This window comes from Impatiens glandulifera, chromosome 1 (genome assembly GCF_907164915.1).
Source record: "Impatiens glandulifera chromosome 1, dImpGla2.1, whole genome shotgun sequence".
In the NCBI taxonomy this organism is placed as follows: domain Eukaryota; kingdom Viridiplantae; phylum Streptophyta; class Magnoliopsida; order Ericales; family Balsaminaceae; genus Impatiens; species Impatiens glandulifera.
The window spans coordinates 3,779,006-3,791,414 of NC_061862.1; the positions used below are offsets into that span (position 1 = coordinate 3,779,006).

The 12,409-nt window shown below is 37.0% G+C and overlaps 3 non-coding genes and 1 pseudogene across 3 annotated transcripts; 2 read left to right on the forward strand and 2 right to left on the reverse strand.

Moving 5' to 3' along the window:
* Window positions 1-252: 252 nt before the first annotated feature.
* LOC124923002 lies at window positions 253-355 on the forward strand. The gene has a single exon (XR_007098044.1). It is a non-coding gene; the product is annotated as a U6 spliceosomal RNA (small nuclear RNA).
* An 802-nt stretch (window positions 356-1,157) lies between these two features.
* On the reverse strand, window positions 1,158-1,272 carry LOC124922916. The gene has a single exon (XR_007097964.1). It is a non-coding gene; the product is annotated as a U5 spliceosomal RNA (small nuclear RNA).
* Window positions 1,273-2,187: 915 nt separating this feature from the next.
* LOC124923055 lies at window positions 2,188-2,281 on the forward strand (annotated as a pseudogene).
* Window positions 2,282-2,778: 497 nt separating this feature from the next.
* LOC124922942 lies at window positions 2,779-2,893 on the reverse strand. The gene has a single exon (XR_007097988.1). It is a non-coding gene; the product is annotated as a U5 spliceosomal RNA (small nuclear RNA).
* Window positions 2,894-12,409: the final 9,516 nt, after the last annotated feature.

The window sequence follows — 12,409 nt, forward strand, 5'->3', positions numbered from 1 at the left end:
TATGTCCTCATATGTCCTAGTTTGGTTTCTCACATTGTCCCGAACTTTTGGTACTATAATGTCTTTTAATCGACATTTTTTGAAACTTTCAAGGAGCCTCATTCTCTATATAGAACACATGCGTTTCTCGAAAAACACTCTAGCAGTCGATCACAAGAAACAACTGACCATTCATTTTCTAAAATTGATTCCACATCGCTCATCTAACTCAAGAATGAAGTATTTTTAAGAATGAGAGCGAGAGATGATTATGTCCCTTCGGGGACATCCGATAAAATTGGAACGATACAGAGAAGATTAGCATGGCCCCTGCGCAAGGTTGATACGCACAAATCGAGAAATGGTCCAAATTTTTTTTTACCCTTTTTCCTCTCCAATGCGTACGCCGGCGACCGGAGGGAAAATAGTGTAGTTTTTTGTTATGTACTTTAGAAGTTTGCACACAATGACATTTGTTGATTTTATCCCCTCAAACTAACTAACTTATTAATATGGAAAAAATAAAAGACATGTTGTGGCTCCTAGTTAGTAGGGTCTTCGTCCCTTTTTCATTCGCTCCTCTAACTAAATGATTGAGTCTTCTCGAGAGCGGGGGCAAGAGAAGATAAGGTCCCTTGTCATGCATAGAACAATTAGGATGTAAGAATTTATTTTTGAAGAGAGTAAAAAATTAATATGCGCATATAATCGAAAATAATTTTGAAGGATTACAATTAAAAGGGAGTATGCTAGATAAAGAATAAAATACTTTTATTTATTACAATTTTTTTAAAGTATAATTCAAAATAATACATTAATAAATAATATGAATTAAATGTTTGTAGATAAGAAAAATTCAAAGTTTAAACTCAATTGTAGGGTGGCTCCGATTAGAGAACCCAGAGAGCGGGGGCAAGAGAAGATAAGGTCCCTTGTCATGCATAGAACAATTAGGATGTAAGAATTTATTTTTGAAGAGAGTAAAAAATTAATATGCGCATCTAATCGAAAATAATTTTGAAGGATTACAATTAAAAGGGAGTATGCTAGATAAAGAGTGAAATACTTTTGTTTATTACAATTTTTTTAAAGTATAATTCAAAATAATACATTAATAAATAATATGAATTAAATATTCCTAGATAAGAAAAATTCAAAGTTTAAACTCAATTGTAGGGTGGCTCCGATTAGAGAACCCAACAAAAATAGGCGTATGCCACGTATTGCAAAGAACACACGGTATTCTTTAGTAAAAGACGAAAGAATAGTTAGCTTTGTGTTCAGTGTTTGGCTTCATAATTTCCTGTAATCACCAACTCCCACTTATAATAATATTGAATCCCTATTTTCACTTTATCTAACAATGTGGGACAACACTTACACTTTTTTGTCATTATTGAGGCTAATGATTTTACTTCTTTTATTTAAAGAATAGAATAATTCAATAATATTTTCAAGAATTTGATACTTTTAAGTATATTATTTTATCAAATGTTAATCAAAACTATTACAATGATTTATTAGTATAGCTCCAATAAAAAGAGTTTTATTTTAAACATTTGATTTTCACTAAAAACTCTTTTAATTGGATTGAAGTTATTACTATGAGGGTGGTTATAATTCATACTTTCAAACAAGATATATGACTCGTATTTGATATTTAATAAAATTAAGTTATAGTCATTATGACAAATGTTACTTATATTAATAGAGACATCAACACCTTCAAGGGCGGCTCTATGTACAGCCCCGAGTAACTCAAAACAGTTTGCATGCGAATGACAATAACGATAGGGAGAAATACCGCCGTTATTGAGTTCTCCGGTCGTTGAAGGGACCTAACGACCGTAAACTGCGTATATTTTATTTATTTATTTTTCATATTATTATCATTCTAGCCAAGTAGGTTTTATGGAAATAACTTAGCCCGGTTAGATTTTAAATCCTAGCTCCAACCTTGGACACCTCATCAACATGACATAAGGGGTAGCTCCCCATTCTTTTTCTCTCATAAAATCAATATTCCCTCAAAAGAAAACTCTATAAATCGATGGCATACTTTCAAGTCGCCTCATTCTCTATATAGAACACATGTGTTCCTCGAAAAACACTCTAGCAGTCGATCACTCATTTTCTAAAATTGATCCCACATCGCTTCTCTAACTAAAGAATGAAGTCTTTTTAAGAATGAGAGCGAGAGATGCTTATATCCCTCCGGAGACATCTGATGAAATTGGAACGATACAGAGAAGAATAGCATGGTCCCTTGACACGCACAAATTGAGAAATGGTCCATATTTTTTTTACCCTTTTTCCTCTCCGATGCGTACGCCGACGATCGGAGGGAAAATAGTGTAGTTTTTATTGTGTACTTTAGTAGTTTGCACACAATGATATTTGTTGATTTTTTTTCTCAAACTAACTAACTTATTAATATGGAAAAAATAAAAGACATGTTGTGGCTCCTAGTTAGTAGGGTCTTTGTCCCTTTTTCATTCGCTCCTCTAACTAAATGATTGAATCTTCTCGAGAGCGGGGGCAAGAGAAGATAAGGTCCCTTGTCATGCATAGAACTATTAGGATGTAAGAATTTATTTTTAAAAAGAATTAACTATGATGTAAAAAATTAATATGCAATTTTGAAGGATTACAATTAAAAGGGAGTAGGCCAGATAAAGAGTGAAATACTTATATTTATTACAATTTTTTAAAGTATAATTCAAAATAATACATTAATAAATAATATGAATTAAATTTTCATAAATAAGAAAAATTCAAAGTTTAAACTCAATTCTAGGGTGGCTCCGGGTAGAGAACCCAACAAAAATAAGCGTATGCCACTTATTGCAAAGATCACACGGTATTCTTAAGTAAAAGGCGAAAGAATAGTTCGCTTTGTGTTTAGTGCTTGGCTTCGTAATTTCTTGTAATCACCAACTCCCTTCTTATAATAATATCAAATCCCTATTTTCACTTCATCTAACAATGTGGGACAACACACTTTTTATCATTATTGAGGCTAATGGTTTTTCTTCTTCTTTTATTTAAAGAATAGGATAATTTAATAATATTTTCAAGAATTTGATACTTTTAAGTATATTATTTTATCAAATGTTAATAATAAACTATTACAATGATTTATTAGTATAGCTCTAATAAAAAGAGTTTTATTTTAAACATTTGATTTTCACTAAAAACTCTTTAATTTGGATTGAAGTTATTACTATGAGGGTGATTATAACTCGTACTTTCAAACAAGATATATGACTCGTATTTGATATTTAATAAACTTATGTTATAGTCATTATGATGTGTTAGATAAATTAGACCGGTTAAAATAAGAACTTAACAAAACAAATTTCCTATGCAGGAACGGTCAAGAATCCAACCGGTCAAGTAATCAAACCGGTTAGAAGAAGAAGCAAAGGATGTATCCAAAACCGGAAAGTTATCCGGTTAACCTGAAGCTATGAACAATCGGTGAACATCCTAAACAGAAATGCAGTATCCAACCGGAAAACCGATGAAGAGACTACATAAAGAAATAAGTTAGAATTATCAAACTATGTACAATCTATAAATTGGTGCAAACGAACACTTTGAGTATCTGCAGGAGATGATATCAAAGGAACAGACTGTGACATTGTCATATCCATACAAGTCTGATGATATTTTGAAGGCTGCAGAAGATTACCAGAAGAAACAGTTACCATTTTGGTACAAGTCAAAGGTGCAGTCTTCCAGATACAGGCCACCGTCCAACCGGCAGTTGCCATATTAAGTAAAAGACAAATGAAGTTGGTCTGCTCCATGACTTAGAAGCCTAAACCGCAATTAATGCAATGCTGAACCTGTGCTCAACCAATCAGATTCAAGGATTAACCTGAAGGTATCCATTGAAGAAATGTGACCGTTGACACATTTCACCTATAAAAGAAGAAGCTGGAGAGGAGTAAATGCAGTCCTACCAGTTGCAAGTTTTAAGAGTTAATAGTTACAAGTTGTGTTTATCTCTCTTCAAAGTTTAAGTGTGCATTTAAAGTGAGATTACAATTTCTGTGAGAATTGTACGAGTGTTCATCGAGCAGTAAATAAGTCTCGATCGTGTATTGTGTTTGTGTATTCCTTAGTGAATATATTTCTCGCGGTTTTGAGAAGAAGGGGTGACGTAAGAGTTTTATCTCCGAACATCCATAAAAACTTGTGTCTTGTTCTTTACTTTCTACCAATTCTACTTCCTAACCTACTTGTACTGTTCTAACTGACTTACATCATTCTAACCGATTCACTAAACCTTAAACCGACCTTCTAAACTCCAAACCGATATTCTCCAAAACCTATCTCTACCCATCCTGTGTGTGTTGCTTCAACCTGAAACAAACCACTTCCGCACTTGAGCTCGTTTCAAGGGTTTGTGAAAGTTTGTGTAGTATTGAAACCCGGTGTTAATCTCTAAACGGATTAAACACCAACTGTTGAGTGTTGTCAGAAGAGTCAACCGGCCGGACCCCGGTCCCCTATCGGCGATCTAGATCCTAACCATTGGTTTCAGAGCAGTTAGTTTCAATACTCAAGCAACCCGAAGCAAGCAAGCATGACTTTCGAGAAGCCTCCAATGCTAGAAGGTGATGATTTCGTCAACTAGAAGATATGCATGCACTTGCACCTAATCACTATGGATGATAATATGTCGTTCATCCTGTATGAAGGAACGATAAAGATAGAAAGGATTGGACAGCTGAGGATAAGAGGAGAAACAACCTAGATAATCACGCCAAAAACCATATCTTCAATGGTTTGGACAGAAATACTTTCTGTAAGGTCAGAGATTGCAAAACCTCAAAGGAAGTATGGGAAACGGTGATTCAACTTCATGTGGGAAATGAAAGAAACAAGGAAAACAAGATAATGGTGGTTACCCAGAAGTTTGAAAACATCAAGATGAAGCCAAGAGAAACTATGAGGGAATACAGTGACCGGTTTACAAATGTGATAAATGAGCTCTCAACTCTTGGAAAGAAGTATGATAACAAGGAAACAATCATCAAAGCTTTAAGATCTCTTCCGAGTGCATGGGACATAAAGACAATGGTGATGAGAGAATCAAACTTCCTAAACAAGATGAAGCTACACGATGTATTCGAAGATCTGAAGGCATATGAGTTTGAAATGAGATCCAGGATCAAAGATGAAGCATCAGCTTCAACCGCTACTAAGGCACTTGTCACATCTATAGAACCTGTAGCTGCTGTACCGATCAAAACTACTGAACAATTCACTGAGGATGCAATGACAATGCTTGCACAAAAGTTTGGCAGATTCATGACGAAAAGTCATCCGACAAACAACAACTATAACTACGGTGATAAATCTAATGTTACATGTTATAATTGCAATTGTTTGAGACATTTCAGGTGGGAATGCAGAAAACCAAGATGGGATGACCGGAAATCGGATGATCAGAACCAAAGAAACAATTACTCACAAACCGGTGAAGGGAGGGAAATTCAGAAAGCACTAATAGCGGATGATGGAGGAAGTTTATGGGCTCACAGTGACAGCGATGATGAACTCACTTGTCTCATGGCAAACGAGGAACATGTATCTGATTTTTCTTGTGAAGAATTTACTAAAGATGAATTAGTTAATGCACTAAATTACATGGTAGTAGAGTACAAGAATCTATTAACCTTAGTACCAACCCGACTCAACTTTAGAACCGAAACTATAGCACCAACCCGGTCCGAACCTGAAACCGATAGTATTCAACCCGATGAAATCTTAGAAATTGAGGCAGCACCTGAACTATCCTCTAAGACTGAACAACTTAAGGAGTCAATTCAAGAGTTAACCGAAGAGGAAGATGCATGAACCAGGTATCAAATAGCCGCATGGAAAAGATCCATTGAAATGATGAACCAGTTGTCTAAATATAAAAGACATCCCAAATGCAAATTTGGTCTTGGATACAAAAACAACAGATCCGACAACCGAAACCATTCCAACAAGATGAAACTCACAAAAGATAATCTTCCCTTTGTAAAATTTGTCAAGAGTTCTTCAACAGACGATGAGGAACAAAGTGACTCAAAACCGGAAGAAGAAATAAAATATGTAAGTCCAACTAACTCGGAAAAATGACTTCATCCTGAGAGAAGGAAAGCCAATCGGCCAAAAGGTAAACAAACCGATCCACGACCACATAGAATAAACCAAAAGCCACCACAAAATAAGGCACTCTTATGACAACAGAAAGATGTCAAGCCAAACACCGGAAAACTAGTTAGAACCATAACCGGGAAAGTTGTCTGATTTATTAAAGTCTGGATACCGAAGGGACTAATCAACCGTGGACCCAAGTAAATGTGGGTACCAAATAGTTGTAAATATGTGTATTTTGCAGGCTATGAAGGAACGACTAGGAAACTCTGAGTGGTACCTGGACAGCGGCTGCTCCAGACACATGACTGGAAACAACAACCTTCTGACCGGCATCAAAATAGAAACCGGTGCAATGATAGTCTTTCGTGACAACTCAAGAGGTAGAACTATGAGTAAGGGTAAGATTGTCCATGGTAATTTAACAATTAACAATGTACTTCTAGTTGAAAATCTACATTTTAACCTGCTAAGTATTAGTCAGATGTGTGATATTGGATATACTGTAGAATTTCTTAGACATGCATGCTTAGTTAAAAACTCTCAGGGTAGCACACTACTAACTGGAAATAGGTTAGGAAATATATACAAGGTAGATTGGAAAAATGAAGTGGAACATCCTGTTTGCATGGTACCTAAAACCGATCAAACCTGGCTATGGCATAAAAGGCTAAACCATCTAAACCTCAAAACCTTAAACTATATCTGCGATAAAAAGCTAATTGAAGAAATTCCTGATATAATATTTAATAAGGATAAAGTGTGCTCAGCATGTATAATGGGTAAACAAACTAAATCAACCTTTAAGAGTAAATGACACATTCAGTTTAACCGATGTTTAGATCTTCTTCACATGGATTTATTTGAACCGGTTAAGGTCACTAGCCTAGGTGGTATGCTTTACACTATGGTTGTTATTGATGATTATTCTAGATATACATGGGTCACATTTTGGCATCTAAACGTGAAACCGCATCCAATTTAATTACACTGCTTAAGCGTTTACAAAATGAAAAATCAACACGCATAAATTGCATTAGGAGTGATAGAGGAACCGAATTTACAAATAGTACTCTAAATACATTTCTTGATGAATCCGGCATTAGACACGAGTTGTCTAGTGCTAGAACTCCTCAACAGAACGGCCTGGCCGAGAGAAGAAACCGAACTCTCAAGGAAGCCGCAAGGTCTATGATAGCCGACTCAGGTGTTGCTCAAAATTTTTGGGCTGAAGCTATCAGTACTGCATGTTATACACAAAACCGGTCTTTGATTAACAAATTTCACAATAAAACACCGTACGAAGTTTATTTTGATAGAATTCCTAATATTCGGTATCTCAAGATTTTTGGTTGTAAATGCTACATTCATATTAATGACAAAAACAACTTATCTACTTTTGATGCAAAATCCGATATTGGGATAATGTTAGGATACTCGGCGGTTAGTAAATCATATAGAGTATATAATACTATAACTTTTACCGTGGAAGAATCTCTTCATGTTGTATTCGATGAATCGGTTGAAAGTAACACCGCATCATCCTTTGATCTACACAATAGATTGAAAAATCACAATATCCATTCTGATAGTGAAGATGAGATTCTGGTTTACAGACGGTTTGTCCATGACCAAATGGGTGTTGTTGAAACCCAACCGGATCAAGCTGCCACACAACAGGAAGCTGACACCTCGGTTCAAACAAAGGAAATCGGTCGGTCTGACACTATTGATCAGCCTACCGATATGTCTAGCCTTGATCAAACAAACAGTAATTTGATAGACACTCATGAACCGAATTTCAAAAGGAACACAAATCATCCTCCTGAGCTTATTATAGGTGACCCTTCAACACCCCATCCAAACTAGGCGACAAAAACTGGAAGAATACTTTAATTCCGCTTTCATATCCCAGATTGAGCCGAAAAAGGTGGATGAAGCATTGGTGGATCCGGATTGGATCTTAGCAATACAAGAAGAGTTAAACCAGTTTGAGAGTAATAAAGTCTGGTATCTAGTCCGTAGACCGAAAGATCAATCGGTCATAGGAACAAGATGGGTATTCAGAAATAAACTCAATGAAGACGGTTTGGTTATGAGGAACAAAACTAGATTAGTGGCACAAGGATACAAACAGGAAGAAGTCATTGATTTTGAAGAATCATTTGCTCATGTAGCTAGAATTGAAGCCATTAGAATTTTTCTAGCCTTTGCTGCTTTCAAAAATTTTAAAGTTTTCCAAATGGATGTTAAAAGTGCATTTTTAAATGGTGACTTACGTGAAGAAGTATACGTTGAACAACCACCCGGTTTTAAAAATGCTGACCTGACTAATCATGTATATCGTCTAAATAAAGCTCTTTACGGTTTAAAACAAGCTCTTAGAGCTTGGTATGATACACTAACCGCATTTCTGATACATCATGATTTCACTATAGGTTCAATAGATAAAACCCTATTTAAATTTGAGAAAAAGGGACACATTCTATTTGTTCAAATATATGTAGATGATATCATTTTCGGATCAACCGATCCTAAGCTGTGTGATAAATTCTCAACCCTGATGACTAACAAATTTGAAATGAGTATGATGGGAGAATTAAGCTTCTTCCTAGGTCTTCAGGTTAAACAACTCGAAGGAGGAACTTAATCAATCAGCCCAAATACACAAAGGAACTTCTAAAGAAATTTGGGATGGACACATGCTCCTCTGCCGCTACTCCAATGACGGTTAGGGAGTAGACTTGACAGCTTATCGTGGAATCATCGGTTCACTTCTGTACCTGACAGTAAGTAGACCGGACATACTATTTACAGTCGGAGTGTGTGGAAGATTTCAGGCTAATCCCAAACAGTCTCACTATACAGCAGCTAAACGAATCTTGAAATATCTAAAGGGAACACCTGAAGTCGGTCTATGGTACCCAAAGGACTCAAGTTTTAACCTCTCAAGATATTCTGATGCAGACTATGCAGGATGTAAAGTTGATAGAAAAAGTACCAGCGGAACATGCCAATTCTTAGGTGATCGGCTTGTTTCATGGAACAGCAAGAAGCAAACGTCGGTTTCTATAACAACCGCAGAAGCTGAATATCTGGCAGCCGGAATTTGTTGTTCACAACTCCTATGGATTCAACAGCAACTAAAGGACTTTGGTGTCATCGCCGAAGAGTCTCCAATTTTTTGTGATAACACAAGTGCTATAGCAATCACATATAATCCGGTTTTACACTCTAGAACCAAGCACATCGACATAAGGCATCATTTCATCTGGGAACATGTCATATAGAAGCATATCTGGTTGGAATATGTAGCAACAGATCAACAAGTAGCCGATATCTTCACAAAGCCCCTACAGGAAGCTAAGTTTTCTTTCTTCAAAAACATCCTCGGTTTAACCGATATTAATCAACTCATTTCTTAAAACTTTAACCTCTAAAGGGAAAAAACGGTTCGGACAGACAAAACCGGCAGTTTTTCCTAAAATGTCAGAAACCGAATTTACCATCGTATTTATTGAAGAACCGCTTTGTCCATCAGTTACAGTAAACCGACCAATTACTTAGTACCTACACTAATTAACTGCATCGGGACCAATGACTGAAAACCAACCGGTTTGAATATAATATATTTTGGAATATTTGGCTTCCCAACAAAAATGGAACAATTGTTTGTGTTTGGACTTATCTGTTCTTAAAAAATACCTTTTCAAAACAAAGCAGTCATGCCTCAAAAGACGTGAAGATATGATATCTCTCACCGTCCAGGCCTATGACTCACATCCTTAGGCTATAAATATACATAATTCATGCAAAAAAATTTATCCTATGGCTAATAAACTAGATTACCTGTTACCCCCTGGATAATACTACTCACCTATATCACCCTTCAACTAATATATAAGTTAGATGAATATCAAACAAATCTTCACATCCTCAACATCTCATCTTACTAAGGAAAAAATGTCTTAGTTCCAGAACATTCTTCAAGTTGATTTTGCCTCAGCACAAGGGACACAACACTACGAAATCTTCAAAATAATCAAGTCTTTGGAAAGTATCGGTCTTCGATCTTTCCTAGATGACAAACACATCATATTTCCTGAAACCGTGACCGAATTCTTCCACAATTCTAGAGTTTTTTGCGGCACTCCATTCTTTGACACTCTCATCCAGTCAAGGGTAAGAGGAACGATTTTCGACTTCACCAAGCGAGACTTCGCTCGGTGCTTCGACCTTCCCAAGGAAGGTCTTACAGACTTATTCGTTTCGGCTGAACAGAAAGCCGAAATATCTCTGAACTTTTACCGCTCCAACTCTCCGGTTGATGATCACGGTGCACGATCATCGTTGAGGGCCGAATATCAGCTCCTCAACGACATCATTAGTAAGGTCATCCTAGGAAAGGATGTCACCAATACCTACTGTAGCACAACATTTGACATCATGACCGCCATAACAACCGATACTCCGGTAAACTAGTCTAGGTTTCTGTTTGACAACCTAATCTGGATGATCAATACCAGACACACCGGTTTCATTCCTCAAATCAGCTCTCTACTCATCGAACTCGGGGTTCCACTCTGTCTGGGTGAAGGGCTGAACTAATCCCAGGTTTTGACCAAGGATTCTGCGGATTCCTTCTATGAGCGGTTTGAGAAAGCATGGAAGAAAAAGCAGAGAAACCTCACCTCCTCCGGCCATTAATGAATCACTCCTTCGGACAACCGGTCATTTTGCTTCACGCACCGGTTGTATTTTTATCTATCCTAATCGGTTATGTATTCATTTCGGTCTGTTGTACTTCACCTTTTCTATTAATGAAATTCGAGTACTTTTGAATTCTAACTGCATGGGAAACTACACAAACTTAGTTGGTTCCCAACTAGATTCTCAACCTCGGTCTCCGTAACCGGTCAAAAAGTACCACTTCCCAAAACGTTTTTGAAAACATAAATATTCTAAAGCATTAATGAGACAAAATAGAATCTTAACATTAAATGATCTCACGCTAACTCTCATTTCAAATCTATTTAAGAAACCTCTCCCTCTCATTCCAATACACTTCAAGACAACATTCTACATATCTTAACTCTCTACCTCTCTTAGCAAATATGAAAAATTTCTCACCCCATCCTCAGAAACTATTTGTGCATCGACTTTGATTCAGTGCTATCCTTTGAGTACGTTGATATGAGGGAAGAACTCTTCGAATCTCTGGTTAACACCGGCCTCCGTGACTTCCTAGAGGAATCCGGACCTATCTTTCTTCCAGAAGTATTGGAGTTCTTCTCCAATGCATTTTTGCATAACGGTGCCATTATCTCCACTATGAGAACCAGTGTCATCGTTCTCCCGGAAAACCGATTCGCCGGGATGTTCAACCTCCCAAACGAAGGGTTTTCGGACTTTCCACGACGGGTAGACAATACATTTGATGACTATGCTGAACTGTTCTCCGCCTCTGACATACCAGTTCAAAATCACGGCCTTAAAGCCCAACTTGTTCCTCACATTTAACTCTTACATGAGATCGTTAACCGGTCGATCATCTGCTAGTCCCCCAATCAAAACTACTCCAAAAAAACTTTTGACATGATGACTTATATCTGCAGCTCAACCCCCATCAACTGGGCATCGGTCATCTTTAACAACCTGAAGACTATGGTCGAAACGAAGAAACGGTTCGACTATGCTCCTCATTTGAGCTGGATCATTCGAGCCTGCATTCCAAACATTGGACCGAGTATACCGGTGAATCCTTCAAATGTCCTCACCAAAGAACCGGTGACAGACAAACTTTCTAGGATGATTACACTTTAATTTTCACATTTTATGTGTATTTCAAACCAATCTTCGTATCGGTTTCTATCATTCTCATGTCTGTTTCCTCTTTAATCAAATATCAGTTTAAAATTACAAGTTTCAAATATCGGTTTAAATTCTTCACTGATTAAATCGCTTACCGCTTCATTAATTATCGGTTAAATCGTTTACCGCTTTAATAACTTCCCCCCAAAAGGCCTCCCGCCAAAAGGTTGCCGCCCAAAAGCTTACCGCCAACACGTTTTGGAGGGAAACTTGGCGCCTTTTCTCGATGTGACGGCTCGCGTCGGTTCACATTCCAGGCCGCTGCCTATAAATACTCTCATTCGCATTTTTATTTTTTTTTCCGCGAATCTGCTTTCTCTCTCTAGCAATCAACTAATCTTAAAGCTTTCGATCTTTCCAAATCCAAACTTTTCTAATCGAAATGGGTCGCGATTCTACA